Here is a 20,420-nt window from a genome sequence, read left to right as displayed (position 1 = left end):
AATTAGGACTCTTGGAAACACACAGGGGGAGACTTGACAAGAGCTGGAGGTGGATAAATAATCTCCCAGGATATTTTTGAAGTGCTTAAGGTGAGTTGCTTCAGTCTCTCGTTTTGTCATTGGGAAAAATGATATCCAGTTGTAGTGCTGTATTTCAACACCACAGTGGCTTCATAAAATGTTCCGACAAAGCAACAATCAATAACATATGGGGGACCGACGTCAAATCTGCAAAACACAAAGTCAAAACATTACCTCTGTACAGTTTTAATCAGCTTGTGTGCTTGCACGTGGAGTGTGCGAGGGAATGTTTTTGTTCATGCCTGCATGCATAGGCATGCACACACCGGAGTGTATGAGCTGCGTGTGTGTTTATGTTGTGGGTGTAAAGCATACACTTGGAGTAGTCTTCTTCAGCTGAGGGATGGGGTTGTGAGAGGGGACCGGTGCAGTGCGACTTCCCAGTCACCAACCTCATCAGCAAACTTGTCACTGCAATGCCTCGCACTGACAGAGGAGCTCAAGGACTTCCCCCTCCCAAAACCATCCCGGTGTGACTTTCAGGCTGCAGGGTGCTGGTGGCGGATGTTGCTGGTATATAGTTGACTATAAATAGGCCTGCTCCAAATTGTGCTGCAGTCCCACATAAATTCAGAGTGGACAAGAAACAACCCACCTGGTGTTTGCTTTATAGTTTAGAGTGATTTAATCCTCTGCATGTAACAGAGCGATTGACTCTTTGGTAAACACTAGCAGAATATAGATAATACTCTATAATACAGATGATGTGAGTGAGTTGATCTAGCTGTGAAAATGAAGTTTTCTTTCGTTAGGCTGCCATAAGTGAAAAAGGTGAATCTGTCTTGTCTCTTGAGTTTCCGTAGATGTTGGTATTTAAAAGGGCTATATTATGTGTTTTTCCAGGCACATAAAGCCATTTTGTAGCATGACCAAGTACATATGCCACCCTCAGTTGTTGTTATAAAAATAGTACATATATGAAATATGACTTAAAAGAAATCTTACTTCCTGCTTTAATGCCTTGAAATTTGGCCTCTGTCTCTTTAAAAACCCCTGCCCTTTTTGAAACTCCACTTTCAAGAATTCATCACAGCATCGTCTCTGTATTAACCCTTTAGCAACACGTTTAAAGGCATTGCACTGAGAAGTCGCTCATATAATGAGCTCAGCAAATGCACAATTCCATCAGGTGTTTTCTAATTACTGCTGGTGAGTCTGACAGAGCTGAGTAGAGGAGCTGCAGGGGAGGAATGCTCTGAGAGACAAAAGCTCGAAAGCTTGGAAACTGCGGGTCTGAGGAGGAGCTGTGCCTGGAAGGTGGTACTTGGTCCAGCTAGGCATTTTGAACAGCTGAATAGTTGCCATGGGAGATTTAATGATTTATCAAACAGAAATGAAAGAATACCATTTTAACATGATGTAAAGCTAAAAAAAAAGTTGATCTTACATGATACTGCCCCTTTAGATAGCAGAACTTTTAGAGGAAAAGTAAAATAAATAAATAAAACAACCTTGACTTAAAATACAATATGTCTGACTAGTAAAAGTAAAAAGCAGTTTGAACTTCTTAAGTTTTATACTTCCATGAGTTTTTCACATGCATTGTAGAAGACCACTTCAAGGGGGAAAAATCCACTGTCATTTGCTTATTACTTAGCCTGGTCACTTGGCATTTTACTTAGCAAATTCCACTGTTTTTTAGAGCTGAGGTTAAAGATATTAGTTTATATTATTTAAAGCAAGGTATGTTATATTGTGGCTACTTTGTAGAAAGGTAAAGAAGTCCACAGAGCGATGGAAGGGAGAGAGCAGACTCCCTTCACAATCTTGATTGTAGCAAGATTCTGAATATTTGCTCTGATCGTTGTGAAGTGTGCAATCCCTTCTACCATCATTTGTTCAGGCTAGCTTCATCAGAACCAGTGACTTTAGCTGATAAAGAAGGCTGGTTCTGTTCTGAAGACTTTGCTGGAAACTCTGGAGATGATTGAAAAGAAAAATAATTTTTGAAATGAAGAAAATTACAGACAATCCAGAGCAATCTCTTAATCAGTTTGCCATAAAATAGTAGTGTTTTCAGACAGAGGCTTTGTCAGACTGACTGCTACTGGAGAACCTTTCTACTCCTGTCAGAACTTACACAAAATCTAATACTTTATTTCCTATTTGGATTAAAAAGGTGTTTTTTTGTATTTTGAAATTAAGTGCATTGTCAAGTTTTCTCTTGACAATTTAAGCTGTGCCTCATTAAAAGTTAAACCAATTGATGGTGTCAACTGTTTCAGTCCACCTTATAAGCTGGGACCTTTTCCAAAGAACTGAGACCTAGAAAAAGGACCAGAGCATACCATCTTTGTTTTAGTTACACAAATGGTAGCGTGTTGGAAAATCTGAAAGTGTACACCACTCTTGACAGACTTAGAGCAGACTGACGATTTGCAGATGATCAGGTGGACTGATGCTGTCCACAGAGTCAAGCAACCTAAAGTTTGCATGGCAGCATGGAAGTCGTCCTGTTGAAGAACTCTATCTGCTAATATAATATCTAACATTTACAGTTTGAGCTGTTTTAATAGCCAAATTTGATTAAAGTTTGGTCTATTTGACTATCTTTTAGCAATTCACCAGGCTCAGTTTTTTTTAAACCTTTGATAAGTACATCTTTATTTGGCGTCGGTCTAATGCAGGTAAGGGAACCATACGGACCTGTTTCTGTTTTAAATCCCAGCCAGCTCTCAAATGTGAAGACCGCAGACTCATGACATATCTGTGGCATTCTTCTGAGATCATCCAAACTTTTATCTCACATTTTAATTTAAGACCAACTCCACAAGAGAAGTTGAGTTCATAGTCATGTTTATGACAACAAACAAAGCACTTTGTTTAGTCTGGTGTTGGTATGAGAATCTCACAGACAGCCTTGATTAAAAATAGCGCTGGGTCACTGTAATCACTCTGGAAATTTAAACAAACACACATAGCATGATCTGATGGCTTCTATTTAAAACAAAAATGAATTAATGCGCTGATTGTTTAAACTGCAGCAAAAATGTTGTTTTTGATTCTTACAGCTGTAAGAATCTACTATTAAGCTTATTTATTATCATTTTGGATTTTGATCCTAGATTTATTAGTTTTCATTTCTGTATTTTGCAGATTATAACTTTTTAGCATTCTGCTTTAATTGCAAGTAATTATTTGGTCTGTTTGTTTGGTTGTGGCCTGCAGTCGGCTAAGATCTGCCACAGGTAGCTTTCCAATTGTTTTTAAACAGCGATACCTTAATGAGAGTTATGTGTGGTGTTTCTCTAGATTTTTTCAGGGACAGAAACTATTTCAAACTGCAGAATTAAGCTTCCTTGCAACAAAGCAAAAAAGTGTTGGAACCTTTTTTTTCACTCAGATGAACAGAGCACAGCAACAGGTGGAGCACCGATATGTTACACCCTCCTCACTATTACACACCAGTCTGAGGAAATAAGGCTTCAGCATCAAACTCCTATATATTTGTAGCATTAACAACTTGATGTCCAGCAGACACCTAAGGCCTTTTCAAGACATATCAAAATATTTTGACTCCGAACTCTAAGATATATATACAGTAGCTTGCTCAGGAGCCACTGCTGTTAGTTGACATCACAGTCTGACATAAACATCCTCTTTGTAAATATCCAAAAATGGACATTTTCAGGAAATGAAAATGTCCATTTTTAAAAATATAAATGTAAGTTCATCCTGCTTGGGCAAAGTTATGTGCTCTTTTTATTCTTTTGACTGGTTATGTATCAATGAGACCACATCTAATATTGATATGATGTGAAGACTGATCAACATTATTAATATTCACAAAAAATAAAATACAAAGCTTCTGTCTGAAAAAGATGAAGTATTACACAAATGTGGCAGCAGCTACCCAACAATAAGATTGTTTAACTCATGATATGCTTTGCAGACACTCTGTCTGCACTGAGGAAGATTTACCTACTTCAACTTGCTGAATTTTTTAACTGAGTGAAGGTTGAACTACTTTCTGATTAACTGAGCTAATTATTATGTAAGCTTTTGGGGGTCCTCGCAGCTGATTTGACATTAATTTCTATATGGTCAATTGATCTATAAATGTGGAGAAAACAAGATGGTGACATCACGGTGAAGAGCCACATCCTCATACAGCAAAACATGATCAGTACTACAACTTTCATCCCAATACATACTTGACAGAAAACATGGAGAGCATCACATGAAGACTTGGAAGAGAAGTTACATCACTTAATGCTCCACAAAAATGACTCTTATTTTATCATATTTAGAGCCATGTAGCATGTAGCACACATGGCAAGCTGGAATGCAATGTGATGGTTTATTTCATCATCCATATTGCTGGAAATAAAATTCTAGTCACTCCAACAATTTTTATGGTATCTGAAGAATAAAACTTTAAATCATGAGAATAGAATGATGGAAAATTTTACTGGCTTGAGCAATACCTTCTTAAAGGTTTAAAACCTAAGTGTACTTGACAACATACAGTACCAAGCCTGTTGTACCTCTCCAGCAGGTGAGTTAGCCTACAGTTTGCAATACCTACAAGTCTGTTAGCCAGATTGCCTTTAACTGCAGTGAGAAACACAGAAAGCCCTTTGTTGTGACTGACCTCTACTATGCAAATATATACCGTGAGATAACTGTGCTGCACTCCACCTCCACGTGGGTGAATCAATGAGGTGCAAGCAGCACAATAAGCTCTTTGTTTAAGGTGTGTACACCTGACCTGAGCGCTGTGGCTATTAGACCTGTTGTGCAGTGGCTACACAACAGGAGTGCTCACACCCCCCTCTGCTCCTATGCTCCTTAAAAACCAGGTTACATCAGAGTAAATTATTAGGAAGCAGACATTTATTTCTTACTCTTACAACTCCTTCCAGAGTGTTGCTGCTTGTCAGCGAAAGGCCTGATGTAAATCTATGTAACTTACATGAATGTAAAATGCCTCAGCAAAGCTTTGCGTTATTTTTCCAAAGAGGATTCTCTGTGGATTGTTTTCTTGAACGTCTCCACATATACGCCGTGTGCACAAATCTGATCTTCTGCATGACCTTAACTTAAAGTGACAGTGTCGACTCAAATGTTTGTCAAAATTTGTTGTACTGAGATGACTCTTTTTGAGGGAAAAAAATATATAAATGAGTTGGGGCTCGTATTGTGAGCGAGGATTTTCCAGAGGTGAGGGTTCAAGGGTCAAGCAGCAGTGGAAGACTGCAGTGTTTGGTGCCAACAAAGTGAAATGTCACAGGTTTCCCTTAGCCTTTCTTGGTATTTTATGAGTGTTTTGCAGGGGATGAGGGGGGCAGCGGGGGTTAATGGAAAATTAAACCGTTTGCTTCCCAAAGCATATTCATTACTATAATAAAGACACTGTTTGTTTTCCTCAAATTTTCTGGCAAGGCAGAGCATGCATAAGTCTTCCAAAGCTCTCACGCAGATGCACTGCATAATGCATACACACACACACACACACGCACAGATGTTACACACACGCACACGCAAACATTTATTCAAGCCTCTTTTTATTGGAGAGGCTGTTCTCATAACAATAAGAGGGGGAATCTCTGTGTACTCAGTGATCTTAGGTCATTCTTGGACCATTGAGCTCCACTAACTTTTACTAGGCATGTATGGAAATCTGATTCCGATTATCAAAAGCCTGTTAGGGTTATGCCTATTTTTCAGTTTTAGAGCGAGGAAAAACGTTGTTTTGGCAATTGCGGATGATTAGTTGCTTAGGTAAAGAAGTTCCCTGACTCCAGATGTTTGGTTTCCTTGTCATAAATTCGGTGCAGTGTGTGCTGCTTAAATTTTTAACTCCTGAAGGAGTCTTTCCTATTTGCACGCCCATAAAAGGCAAGCATCTTAGGCACACTCCACGACAGAGCGACTTACGCAGACATGGAAATCAGAGCAGATAAAAAGATAAAACGTGATTGCCTCCCAGTCTTTCTTCCCTCTCTTTCTCCATCTGCAGTGCAATAAATACAGATCTAGGGTCCAGCTGGATGGCATCAACAGAACCACAACATTACATCTTTAGCTGCATTGTTATAACCAGCAGAAGTGAACTGTATGTAAACATGCTCAAAGGCTGATGAAACAGAAAAGTATTTGAGAAGACTTCTGGCCATGCAGAAGCAGCAGTATCCGTGTGTGTTGACTTTGTAATGTTACGCAGGAAGAGTGACCTCCAAGGGACAGGGCAGAGAAGAAGAAGAGAGGAACAGCTGTGGATACAATTCCCTCTTCCTCTGTTGGTTTGGATGTCCTGTCATTGTGTTTGTGAGCTTCTTTAAAAAAACAAATTGCAATGACTAAAAATGTTTCTTTATATGCACAGTTATGGGTTTTAACAATCTGGCCTGGATGGCTTGAACTGTAGAGGGAGTGGGTGGGGAGGGGCTTGATGAGGTCCCTGGAGAGAAGTGGTATGATGTTTGGTCATCTCGAATCCTGGCCCTTTAACAAATTAAAAAATAATAATAATACAGTTTTTTCCTAAACTGTAAAAAAAAAAAAAAAAAAAAAAAACTTTCCATAAACAATTGTGAAATTTAACCCAGATTTATTTGATCTGTAGAGTTGATCTCTGTGAGATAAGTCCCACAAGACCAGGAAGGCTTTGAGTTTCTGTAGGCTGATTCCCCCTGATTAACATTACTATAAATAGAAATAGACTCGATTTTATTTTAGTTGCATATCTGTGAAACATCAGTTCCAATGGAATAATTGCTTACATATCCCAGAAAATGTTCCACATATCTAGAGAAACCCTGCAAAGATCCTGTATTTTCCCCCTGCTCTTAATTTGCTTTTGTGTTTTAGCTGTGAAACATATTTCAAATAAAGTGGAGATTATGAATTTGAAAATTTCACAAATCTATTTTTGCACATTTATGATATTATACAAATTAGTGACATTAGGTGCAACTTGGTCTTAAACCACTTAAACAAATATTCCAGTCCCAGGTATGTAGATTATTTTAATGATGATGCAGACAGAGATTTGATACTCAGAGACAAAATGCCATTCTATTCCATAGTCACAATATTTATAAAAATCCTTCATAATTAATCACAACTGGATATCTGAGCCAGCTGACAGTTTACCTTCATTTGAAATTAGGACTTTAGACAGCAGAGTAACTGTCCAGTTCTTTTTCTTGGGCCAGGTATGACACTTCTGGTGTCTCTGGTCCAGGAGGGGCCTAACACAATGACTGCTAAGAATATTCCTGTGTTTTCATTGTTCTCATAGTTTTCCTGTTTTATCCTAGTCTTGCCATTCGAGCTCCCACTCTGTCTATTTCCATTGCTGTGTCCTTGGGAGAGACATTTTACCTGCCTTGCTTGCTGGTGATGGTCAGAGACCCTGGTGCATGGCAGCCTCACGTCTGTCAGACTGCTCCAGGACAGCTCTGGCTATGATCTAGGAGCTTGCCACCATCAGTGTGTCTATATGTGCGTGAATGACCGAATGTTGTGTGAAACGCTTTGAGTCCTCTGGAGTTGATAAAGTGCTACACTAGTACACAACATTTTCCATGTACTTTTAGGCTGCTGTGGTCTGTCTTTGGCCGGACCATAACATGAAGATGATCCACCTCGTCAGACTTCAAGCAGCCAGAACAACTTACAATAATCTATTTGCAAGATGTTTATTTATATGAGACTACAAGGTCTTTGTAGGAGATGACTAAATGTGTGTGAAAGGCTAAATGTTATCAAATGAGATGTTTGCCACCATTACACAAATTACTAGGCCATATATACAAACACAGACTATGTATGCAAAATTTAAGGAGTTCATTGAGCCTTTAATAAAGATTCCAAGCCTGACTACAGAGTTTCCAGCAGACACAGATGGATAGAGTTACCCTGCACCATATTAGCTGAACTTTTGCTATGTTATAACTTCATTCCCTGGACTAAATAAAATCAGAGGAAGTGCAGTTCAGACCGATCCAGCTAAAAGAAAGAAGTACTTCTTTCTTTTAGCGTTAGTACTTCTGACAGTACTAAGTACTTCTGACAGCAAAAATTTGGCTGAATGTATTTTAAGAATTGGACACTGATTATCTCATGCATTTCTCCCGAAACAGAACCATAATGATAATTGCAAAGAGCCTCCACCCTCTGAATCCTTTTTGGTGTATACGTTTTTTTCAAACCAGCAGGCCCAGGAGTTATACAAAAACAAGACCATTCTGTGTTCTTGTTAGGTCAGGGCCTGCTATGAATTATCAACTAGTTGCATGGTTTCTTGTTACTCCAGATTCAAGCCTGATTTCAGCCTAGCTATTTTTGAAATGGTATCATTATGCTGTGAAAAAGTATTTGCCTGTTTCACAGATTTCTTCTGTTTTGCTTTTCTGTAACACTTAAATATTTCAAATGACCAAAATAATTTTAACATCTGACACAGATGTCACAGACCTGAGTGAACTGTAAATTAGCCTCTAGTTTGTGGTCGGCTAAGCTTTATTCTAACTATTCAGTACCAGAAAATAAATTATCTGACCCAAAATTTCTTGAATTTCCTTTTTACTTACATACCTTTAGCGAGATCAGTGAATATCATGGTTGTTTATTTTTACTTTGTTTAATCTTCTGAGATCAGGAAACTGTTATGAAACTATTAAAAAAATTAATCAAACACTATGTTGTCAATTGAATTTATCATTGACCTACTATGTTCAATTGCTCAAGTTTTGTTCCTCAAAATATTAAACCATGAATCAGGGATGTTATTCTGGTTATAAAAGGAAACTCCTCATTTAACGTTAGCACAAGTCGAATCTCAAGCCAATGACTTCATTGATTTACTCACAGATTGGACTTTACTTGACCCTCAAATTTTTCAATGCACACCATTTTATAAGTAAATAGCAGTAATTTACTTCTGAAGACAAGGCTGTTTGTTTGTAGGCATATCGTTTATTAACATGACAGCAAATTTTGACATCTGGATTCTGAGTGAGAAATTGGTTGGTTGGGTTGGTTCTTGAGGAACCACTTAGTTTCTTTGCTTTGGGCAAGCTCTTTAAAAATGATTATTCTTACTATCCAGTACGACATGCTTTGGTAAAGGCAACTTGTTCACCACCTGTCACAATATTTATGCTGTCAACTAATAGTAAAATATGAAGATGATTTTGATTCTTAGTGCAAAAGAAAATAGCAATATGAAATTTTTTTTACTGTATTGCTTACCCACTCTCACCTACTTTTTCTTTATACAGTGGCTGTAAAAGTGTCCAGTAAAATCCCAGGTTCTAATTCGATGTGATCACCAAGGGATGTTGGCTCAATAGCCTCAGGAAAACCAAAAGTGAATTTGAAGCATCGCACCATGCTGACTTCGACTATGTGGATCAGTGTGTTTTTATAGGTTGGCCTTACAAATTGTTATGAATAAAATGTAGTTTAAGAGAGATTCAAGATGGATTATTAAATGATACCAGGCTATTACAGTGGGCTTTTTTTTTTTTTTAAATCTATACGAGTTTTGAATTTTGAGTGATAGAAAACAAAGGAATAATAATAGATTATATTATCTGGTGGGAAACATGTTTCTCGCTCCTCTGGTTCTCAAACTTTTTTCAGTGATGTACCCCCTTAAAAATATAATTTTAGTCAAGTACCCCCTGACACGGGCAAAACATTTTTGGAATAAAAAAGAGGTACAGTGCTGTAAATACCCTGTAAATACTGAATATAAAATTCAGTGTATGAACACACATTTATATTTTATCGAACTTTTTACAAAATCATTTTTCCCAAGACTTAATATGAGGAGCCTACTGATTTTTTAAAGATATTTTGAAAAGCTTCACGTACCCCCTGCAGTACCTCCAAGTACCCCCAGGGGTACGCGTACCCCCATTTGAGAACCACTGCTCTAGACCACACACTTGAACTATGCTCTCCATACTCCCCAATCTGTTCATATCACTTTGGTAGTCAGAACCGCTTTGCGTTTTTGCCACTAGAAATGTTTCTATAAAAATAAGATTACGGAGGTTTAATCAGGTTCACATCTCTTCTCGTTTAATCCTAAGCCAACCTAAGCCTCAGGGCCCGGCTCTTCCTTACGTAATACGAAGGGGAGTCTGAGATAATAAATCACCTGAAAGCAGCAAGGTTTCATGTGTACTGTATATTTTCTCTGGTGACAGAGCAGAAAATCAATTTTCAACAATTGCAACTGCAAAAGTACGCATGGACATTTATTGTTTCTCTTTGGACTTCTTTACTCTTGGCTCTAGAGGGCATGAAGTCACATTCAAGACACCAGAGGCAAGAGGGAGGTTGATAAACTGAAAATGAAGTTCTACTTGAAACAAACAATAGTCACACAAGTGATGAAAGCAGGAATGACACAAATCACAAATTTGAAACAAACACAAAACTTGACAACAGGAGACAAAGAAACCACCAGCAGCAAAAGCAGAAGCTCTTAAACCCTACAGTATCACACAAATGTCTTACATTTTTCCAAATTCTTTTACAAATAAAATCTGTAAAGTGGGTCATTTGTACCCTCCTAGACTCAAGATTTTACCAAACATTTTTCATGATATTTTCAAGTGCTGATTATTGGTAAGATTTGGATCTGGACTTTGACTGGGCCATTATCTGGCTATATGTTTGGAGCTCTTGTCTTGCTGAAAGGTAAACCCAGTCTCAAATCTATTCTTGCAGCCTGTAACCGGTTTTCCTCAAGGTTTGCCTTGTTTTTAGCTCAGTCCAACTTCCTATCGACTCGTTTCCCTTTTCCTCCTGAAAGAAAATCCTCCCTCCAGCATGGTGCTGATGCCTCCATTTGTTATGGTGTGTTCAGACTGCTTTGTTAGTTTTCCTTCACACTTAAAGTTTTGCATATTGTCTAAAATATTTAGCTTTGCTCTGCTATGACAAGAGCACCTTCCTCCACAGGCTTGCTGTGTCCTCTGTGCTGCTTTGGGCAAACTGCCAGTGGGACTGTTGTATCATTTAATTTAATCAGTGACTTTCTTCTTTGATTCAGGCCAAATGTTTTTGTTATTGTTCTGTGGTGTTTGGGTTTCGGCTTTCTTTTGTTATTGTTCTTTTTGATAATTTCCTTGTGGTTTATTTATGTCCAATATGTCTTGCCATACATAGTTCATTATCCTGTTCTCATTATTGTTAGGATGGTTTGCCATATACGTTTATTTCTTTGGATTCAGTTTCTTTGTTTGTTTTTGTGTTCTGTTCTTTGTGCATTTGTATTTAGTTGTCTTCAATCATCTCTGTGGTTTGATCTTTATCTTTTCTTCTTGGTTTGTAGTTTGAGTCTTAGTTCAGCTCCCTCTCTAGTAATTAGTCTCTTTTCCTCAATTTCCCTGCTCTCATTCTGTCGTAACCGTCCCACATCTCTTCTGATTAGCTCATCTGGTTCCTTTCTCTTTTCCACCTCTGCCTCAGTATATTCTCACCAGTTCTCTTTGTTCTTTCCTGGGTTCTTCTGGTACCGTCTGTGTCACACTCATGCAGCTTCCACTTCCTGTTAAAACTCTTTATTTCACCTCTCAACTTCAGTGCTGACAGCATTTGGGTTCAAATGAAAAACAAACATGACACTCGTCTTGATAGCTTTTTCAATTTTCACATTGTGGGTTAAACACGGCAGACATTCTAACGCTGGGGAAATTGTTTCATAAACTAATCCAGATTCACACTTTGCCACGTTTTTCTTGATCTGTCAGACCAGTGATTGCCCTGGATAAAGTGTAAAAGGGGCTAAATGCAAGTAAACAGCAACATTGTCAATATTATTTGTAAAATAGGTTGTGACAGCATGTCTTATTTTCCTTTCAGTTCACTAAGGTATGATATTTTAAATTAATAGATGACAATGTAACAGTCTAATCTGCAGAACTTCAAACACAAAGGAAATCTCAGGAAGAAAGTCTCCCTGATAAACAAGGAAACACAAGAACAAACTGTGTAACACTGACACAGCAGACATTCACAGGATCTGAAGTTATTGTACTAAAGGAAAAAGCATGTCAGGCTTTGGGCGAGAGTTTATAAATGTGCTTGGACACGGTGTGGGGCTTTTTCCCCTTTACCTGCAGGTGTGCATGACTCTACAATTAGCCTCACAGTGAATGCAACTGTGTTGTGGATTATATTACACATAAAACACTCTAATGCAAGCTTTTTATCGGAGGCGGAGGACGAGGCACACATTTTTTTAATGTAAAACTTTTACATAAATGCAAAAAGCTATGATTTTCCAAACATATGGCAGTGCTTTATTATGTGAGTATTTGTCTTCTACTCTCTCTTCAGATGAGTATGTATGAGGACCTAACCAGACTCTGTGACCTTGATGTTGGGCAGAACTGCAGTGTTCAGTCATTCATCATTGTGAATATTGAATCACAACATGATGAGAGAGATGCAGGCCAAGATTTAGCTCGCACCATGTGCCTGCTGTTTTCTGCTGGGCTGTATGGTCAGGAGTGACTCATCAGCAGCTCTGCGGGGCTTCACTGATGCCTCGGGTCGGTGAAGTCATTAAGCCAAGGTGCCATGTGTGTCAGAGTGAGCCGACAATGCCTTGTGCAAGAGTGCTTCGGTTTGGGATGGATGATTGCAACTTTTTGAATAAATGTGAGAAAACAAAAGGTAAATTTAAAACAGTACCTGCGCAATGATTTCACTGTACTATGAAACTGGAGGCTAGAAAATGTAACAATGATTTATTGTGAGTTGTTAAACACCCAAACAACTGTGGCTCTCTAGAGCCCTCTGGTGGAGGTATAAAACAAAGCAGCAATTTCCTCCGTAAAATGTATCAACGGAGAATGTTAAAAATTAGTATGGACTATTTACAAACTGTTACAATTTCAATCGGATTCATTTAAATGTTTGTCTGCACAATGTGATTTGTGTCAAAAACGGAAACAGAATATCTGCAGACTAATAAATACAAATCTAATATTTGAGATATACATCAAATTTTATATCCCGTAGTTTAGAATTTCTGTCATAGAATTGATCAGTAGGACTGTCAGTCTGCTTTGTTTGGCCCCACTTAGAATGTCTGCTATGAATCCACTCTTGCAACATCATTTAGGGTACGTTGTTTATTTCAACCACATGGGGGCAGCAGAGCAAATGGTAAACAAGCACTAGCAGACCTCTTGGATTAGTCAAAGCAATCTGCTATACCCTTTACAATAAAAATAAATAGGACATTTTAAATCATATTCTGTGAAATTTCTAAAAAAAAAAAAAAAAAGAGAGAGAGAAAAGTGCAGACCGTTATGAATGAAGGTCTTGAGAGAAGAGTCAGGTAACTGAAAAATAAAACTCTGAATTAAGGCAGCAAGGTGAAATGCAAACGTTAATTTAGTAATAATAAAGGACTTATTTAAGTCAGTGTTATATTTGACCATTCTTCTTTGCACAGTCTTTCTAGATTACCCAGAGTCCTAGGATCTTTTCTTTGCTCCTCTATTCGACTGATCTTCAAAGTTATCTTCGGGATTTAGGTCTCATGACTGAGATAGCCATGTAAAAAGGTTAACTTTGTATTCAGTAAACTTTTAATGTAGCTCTATGTAGCTCTGTAGAAGGACATGTTAGTATTAACCATTTTCAATTTTCTGTCATTATCCATCACAATTTTATCAAAATTGTACTTTGTGTTTTTTGCTTTAATAAGGTTTTCAGACAGTTCAGAACAGATGCAATCCCACAGGATCGACTTCTGACATACATAACAATGAGCATAAGGTGCTTTACCACATGGTCATCGTTTTGTAGCCCACTGGACATAACACTGTTGGAAGTTCAAAAATCCTTTCAACTCAGCAAAGCACAGAATTCCTGTTAAAATCTCTTAGGAGTTTCCATTTTATTCCATTTTATGTTTGTGATGGTAGGACAGAAAAGTTTTTTTTTTAATATTTGTTATGCTTTCTAAACAACCAGTCGGTTATGTGGAAGGCGTCCACTGGTTTTTGTGGAATTCCTACAGGTGCCACGGTGTGTGCAAATTTTAAGTGTACAAATTATGGATTTTTCTGCATCTTATATCTAAAACATAATCACTACCGATACATTTTAATAGACTCTGTGTATGTGGATTATATCACATCACGTGAAAGAACTAAAATCCCATGTGTTTATCCTCATATTTTATTACTTTCTTTTGCCAATGCAGTAAAAGATTGTTGTTCTGAAACTGTTGAACATCCATTGTCTCTGGTTAGTGTTTATTAATAAATAATAATTATGCCCTTTTTTGTGACAAGTGATCAAATCAATTTTTTTTATCTATTGCATAAATAAAAGCACTGAGATTTTCTATTGCTTTGCTATTGATTTTCAGACTGTTTTCAAAAATACTCCACTCCCGATGGCACCGATTTCACACACAAAAAGAAAACAATGAACTCACCCTTGGGTCTGGTAGACAATGAGCTGAATATAAGACCATTATTTTCAAGGAGCTTGAGGTGTGAGAGCTAATTTACATTTTTAAGCAAATGTTATTTTATTATCATCCCTGCTTGGCTTGCGGTGAAATGGTTTAAAGCTTGTTCCCACCAACAAAATGCTCAGAGGAGCAAAGAAAATAATAAATAAAAAGTGGGTGTTTTGCAGTCGTGCTCAGTTTGCCAATCTACGCAGCAGCAAACTTTTGTTATTGCAAAGCAGTGAATCTATATATTTTTGAAGTACTGACCTTTGTAATTTTCTGAAATGGAGAGTGTATGAAATGATAGCAGTAATATTCCACATGCATAATGTGTTCCTAGGGTTGTGCAGCTGGCTGGCTTGACTCAGACTTTTGCATAAGCAAAACAGCACTGCAGCAGTTTGGAAGGTCAGAAAAACACATTATTTTGAAATTAAACCAGCTTATTATTTCGAGAATGAAAGTTAATTATTGGCAATTTCACTTTTTTCACTTCTGCCCACTTCATTCAGAAGTGGGCAGAAGAAGAAATGGTCTTTGTACATGAAAAGTCAAACTCCAACCGTCGCTTGATGCTAAAAATGTATCTCTGTGGAAGTTAATGGTAGGCAGGGTCAGCAAGAGTTATAAGTAAAGGTTGTGGCTGTGTGGGCCTCTTTTTGCCTGGGGGTCCAAAAACATCTAGAATTCACCCAGGGCTGGTTCAGTCATACTGGTGGTGCACATGCTGTAGAAAAAAACCCTCCAAAGTTCGTTAGCAATTTTTTTTTCTGTCATAACTGTAATAACTATGTTTGTGAGGGCAGCTTTTATTGCCAGTTTACTGAAAGGGGGTGAATCCACTGCTGCTGTTAAATCTCTAAATCCCTTCACATGTTCACATGGAAACCCCAGTTCTGACTTTGTAAAACACATGCAGTTGTTATGGTTTCAATTGCATTTTAAAATAAAGTTATATTTGTTTATGTTACATGCTTTTTAATTATAGTGTAGCAGAGAAAACCTATTTTGACTTGAATAACATGATAATGATAAATAATCAGATTATTTCATAATCACATTTTTATGCATTATAATGACGTAGGAGGAGAAGTTATCATAGGTAAAAAGTTGTTCAGCATCCCCATTTAAAACTGTAGCAAATATAATCTGATCATCATCTAAATTGATTTATTTTTTAAATTTTTTTTGGACATGGCAGAAAACGTTGCTCCAGGATCCCGGTAATGCTACGTACAGCATTGTATCTTGCTCTAACACAGTTTAACAATATGAATTCCTTCATCCTAGCAAACACACACGGTGCAAACAGTGAGCATCAAACATCAAAGGCAACAGATTTATTTCAAACACAGACCTGGAGTCAGAGAATTCATCTTCCACAGAATTCCCTTTATTTCCTCGTGTTCAGATCTGTGTAACATATTTCTCTTTGTGCTAACACACATGCCAAAACAAGCTAACCATGTTTTGCAATAGTTTCCAGACAAAGACAAAACATTTTATCCAATAGTACAGCTTTTCATGTCACTTCACTTTCTTTTGAAAGCTATGATAATTCTTTTTTAATAAGTGCTTAGAAGAATCTTAGACCTCTTGATTGGAAACTTTACTAATTTTTCACACTTGAATACTCAACCTCAGTGATGCTTGATGGTCTCCGTATCGAAACTACCAAACATTTTCAATTTGGTTTGAACCTGGAGACAGAAGACCAAACTAGAACGCTCCAGGATCTTTTTCTCGCACACCCTGGGAGACTTAGACGTGTGCTTGGAATCGTTATCTTCTTGGGAAGCCTATTAATCACCAAGTTTTTAATATCGCAACAGAAAGTTGAGCCTCTTTCAAGTAACCTGATATTTCTGTGAATCCACGTTGATTTCCAATTTTTTGAATGTTCAATGATGGGTAAAAATAGCCTCTTCCCACTTCATTGCATTTCAAATTTTGCAGCATCACCTGGAGGAGCCACTGCTTAGTTTCAGTTCCCGCTTTGAGTCAGTGGTAGTTGAGACTGATGTCTGTTCATGAACACCGGCTCCTTTACTGTTTGTTAATAATCCAGGTCAGTCCCCAGCTTACTTTAGACTTGGTTCAGCAGCAGCCCTAAAGCTGCAATCAGTGACTAAAATAAAGTCAGTCTGAATCAGAGAGGCTGATGATTTGTGTTTTGAATGATCTCCACAAGGTGAAAGAATTCCACTTCAGTCAACCAGACTGATAATTGGAAGGTACGTGGGGGAGTTCTCAGATAAGTGTCACTGCCTCTTTACTAAAACACTGTGATGTAGCATGTAATGAACTGTAATTTATTCTAATTGGATAAAATCTTAGATGGAACTTTGCGGCAGCTTTAAAAGATATGTTTCCCCAATTCGACATCCTAGTTTGAATATTGATGTCTGTAATGTACAATCTTCCTGTGGCTTGTCACCAAATAATTAGTTTGATCAATTAAACAGAGGTACTGTTATTCATTAATGTGGCATGCACTGTTCTGCCAAACGGAATAAAAGTGACGGGCTGCTTCAACACAGCCATGGAGGCCGGCTCATCTCATTGGATTGAATGGGCACAATAAAAGGCTGAGATACTTTTGACCGATTATTCAATAAGCAGCTGTGAGTTCTCAACAAGAGAAAGAAGACGTTTCAAACGGCAGCGGAAATTTAGAGCAGCCGCGACCTTCTGCTGCTGGATGAGGAGAAGCCATAGCTCAGCTCCCTTTTCCTCCCTCACCTTTAATGTGATCAAATAGGATAAACTCTCATCACTCTCCAAAAAATGTCAGGAAGTTAATTGAAAACCCCATCGTATCAAAGGGACAGAGGACGAAATCACATTTATGGAGGGCAGTTTTCATTTTTCCTCTGATGGGAGAAGAAAAGGTCCACCTGCCCTTAACCGCTGACACATTCTGGCAAATTAAATGCATTTTAAATGCATTGTTAATGGTTACATATTGGAATATGGACACATTGTCTAGCATAATATCAACTTAACTTATTTTTAAGAAACTTTATAAGCTAAACAAGCAATATTGTTGCTTTTTGAACAGTACACTTACAAGATCAGACTTCATAGTAAAAACTATATACTATATGAGATGATAAAGGAGAAAAGCAGGGGATAAGGAAGAGATGTCATTGATGGATGTGTATTCTTCATGTCATCTAAATGAATGTTTTTTCATATATCTTTGGCAGTTTTTTTCATAACAATATTTTTTTTTTTTACCAAAAAATCTCTAGTAATTGTTGGGTAGCTTTAGGGACAACTTTGTTTTTCCACTATTAGAAATCTTACAGTTATTTGTGGTTATCCTTTCAGAAGATCAATCAGTCAATCAAGTTTATTTGTATAACACATTTCAGCAGCAAGGCAGAAAATTACAAACTTTACAAGATGGCCTTGCCTTCGGTACTTTGCAAATTAGTTTGATTTTATTAAAAAGATAATTTATTAGTTTATGTCTGCCATTTGAAACTCCCTATGCATGACTATTATATATCTTTTGTCTTCTTACAGGGATAAAGATATTTTTAATTTTAAAAGCACAAAGATGTTTTTTTTTTCATTTCTAAGCAAAACAGCACAACACAAAACAATAGAATTAGCATTTTCTTTCTCTGTCGGTACTCTAACTGCTGTGATTACACTTCCAGCAATGTCAGTGATTCTGACCAGGATTGAAGTCTGTGAGCTCAGACCGAAATCAGCCTCCTGTGGTTCGACTCCTGTGGTTCCTGTGATGATCTACTTCACACACACACACACACACGCACACACACACGCACACACACACGCACACACACACACACACACACACACACACACACACACACACACACACACACACACACACACACACACACACACACACACACACACACACACACACACATGCACTCCCGTACACCGCTGCTCACACACAGCTACCAAATGCTTTGTGTCTTCTAAATATCAAAATCAAAAACGCTGTAAGAAAATGTAGGTACTGGAATCGCTTTTTTCTTCTCCTGAGTGCAGTTTTCAGTGACACGTCTAGGACAGTGAATAATGGCGGCTGACTAAGATGAGGAGTGTAATGCTTTCCACTTTCCCTCCTCTGTACACTTTCAGACTCATAGCTGCTGTTGATTCCATTTGTGCTAAATTAGCCTTGTGCTTTCAAGGTTGATGTTCTTCGAATACCAATGAAAATTAGGAGAATTTATTTCATTCATCTTTAACAGCTTTCTTCCAATTCATGCCATGGCCAGACCTTTATTTGCCAAGTGCTAGCAGAGAAAAGCAGTTCCAGCTGATGAAAGGCTTTTCGTTTTTTTCAGAATGAACACATCTAAAATATTTGGCTGGTTTTTCAGCTCCTATAGGCCAACAAAAAGAGCAACTGAGCAGAATCTGCAAAGCACGACAAATCTACCAACATCTGGCAGTTGTATCGTAATTCAGTCAACACAGATGGAGACTGAATTAAAACATTACTTTTTTTTATCAATCAATTAATGAAAAAAAGATAAATGAAAGATAAATGGAAAAAAAAATCGAACGCAACCAGCTGCCTTCTGATGTTATTGCCTGTGGAGAAAATCTGGTACAACTGCAAACCTACCGAGACTCTCTCATTCACCAAAGCTGACTGGCCAGGCAAGGAGATAAATTAATCAGAGAGCAGCCAAAATCACAAGCTAACTCTGGCAGAGCTGCAGTGATTAACCAATACAGACAAAAGCAAGCGAAATGTTAATTGGGTGCCTTTTGAATGCCTCCTCTCTGGAAATGTTGAGAACGAAACAATTGCTATAAGAAACATTTACATTGCTTTCAAAGTTTGCCACAAGTAATCTAAGGACCACAGTAAATAAATGGGAGAAGATGCTCTGGTCAGGGGAAGAAAAGTGACACATCATGACTGACATGGAAAGCCGCATCTATAACAGGAAGCTAACACTAGACATCACCTTGAACACACCTTACACATGTCGAAGCATGGTGGTGGCAGCATAGTGATGTGGGGAAACTTTTTTTTTTCTCAGCAGGAACAGAGAAACTTTGGCCTGTTGTTGTCTCTGATCTGCTGGTTGTAATTGCCAGAGACATACTTACATATGTTGCCATGTATGGACCAAGCATAATAAAGTCATTGCGTGCCAAGATAATATGAATGTGAAAGATTCTGAATGTGGCTGCAGGACAAAACGTTTTGTTTCCACAACCACCACAGACGTATTGGTTGGACAAAAGTTGTTACAGGCACTGTTCCCAAAGTTTCTGCTCAGATTTTGTTATTTACAGAGCATAAATTGGAATTGAATATTTCTTTTCTTTGAAGCTTTTGCAGGATCACAACACCTTCCGCTCAGTAAATGGAGTTGCAGATGCATTTCAACACCGCTGGCCTTGGCTAAGTGCATGTGCGTGTGTGTGTGTATGTGGACAGCAGATAAAGAAGACAGACATGGGGCAGGTTTAGGCTCTGGGTTATTAGGCCAGGTAAACAGAAGACGCTTGTGTAACTCTGGCTGATAATTCACTGACCTTTACCTTTTACACTCTAATGCATTCTAATAGGCCAGCAGATCCCAGCATGTCTCCTTTGTTACCAACACACACACACACACACACACACACACACACACACACACACACACACACACACACACACACACACACACACACACACACACACACACACACACACACACACACACGCCCCCACACGCTTTATGATGGCCATTCATCACAATGACACACATACACATGTACACACACCTATCTGGTTGTCTGGGAGATCAAAGCGTTTATATTCCTCTACCTAAAAGCCCCTGAGAGAAGGAAGAATCCTCAATCTGTTAAACACGCACTAACTTCCTGAAAAGGACGCAAA

The 20,420-nt window shown here is 38.1% G+C and overlaps 1 protein-coding gene across 1 annotated transcript in view; it reads left to right on the top strand.

Annotated features, from left to right (window-relative positions):
* The window catches only part of pde4d (phosphodiesterase 4D), a 220,575-nt gene continuing 200,155 nt past the window's right edge, over positions 1 to 20,420 (top strand). The window contains exon 1 of the mRNA XM_023343271.1: positions 1 to 90. The gene's annotated coding sequence lies outside the window, so the exon portion shown is untranslated. The remainder of the gene's footprint in view (positions 91 to 20,420) is intronic.

The sequence above is a fragment of the Xiphophorus maculatus genome, chromosome 12 (genome assembly GCF_002775205.1).
Source record: "Xiphophorus maculatus strain JP 163 A chromosome 12, X_maculatus-5.0-male, whole genome shotgun sequence".
Lineage (NCBI taxonomy): Eukaryota > Metazoa > Chordata > Actinopteri > Cyprinodontiformes > Poeciliidae > Xiphophorus > Xiphophorus maculatus.
The sequence above is the reverse complement of the archived record's forward strand: the minus strand, read 5'-3'. Positions and strand labels throughout refer to the sequence as shown.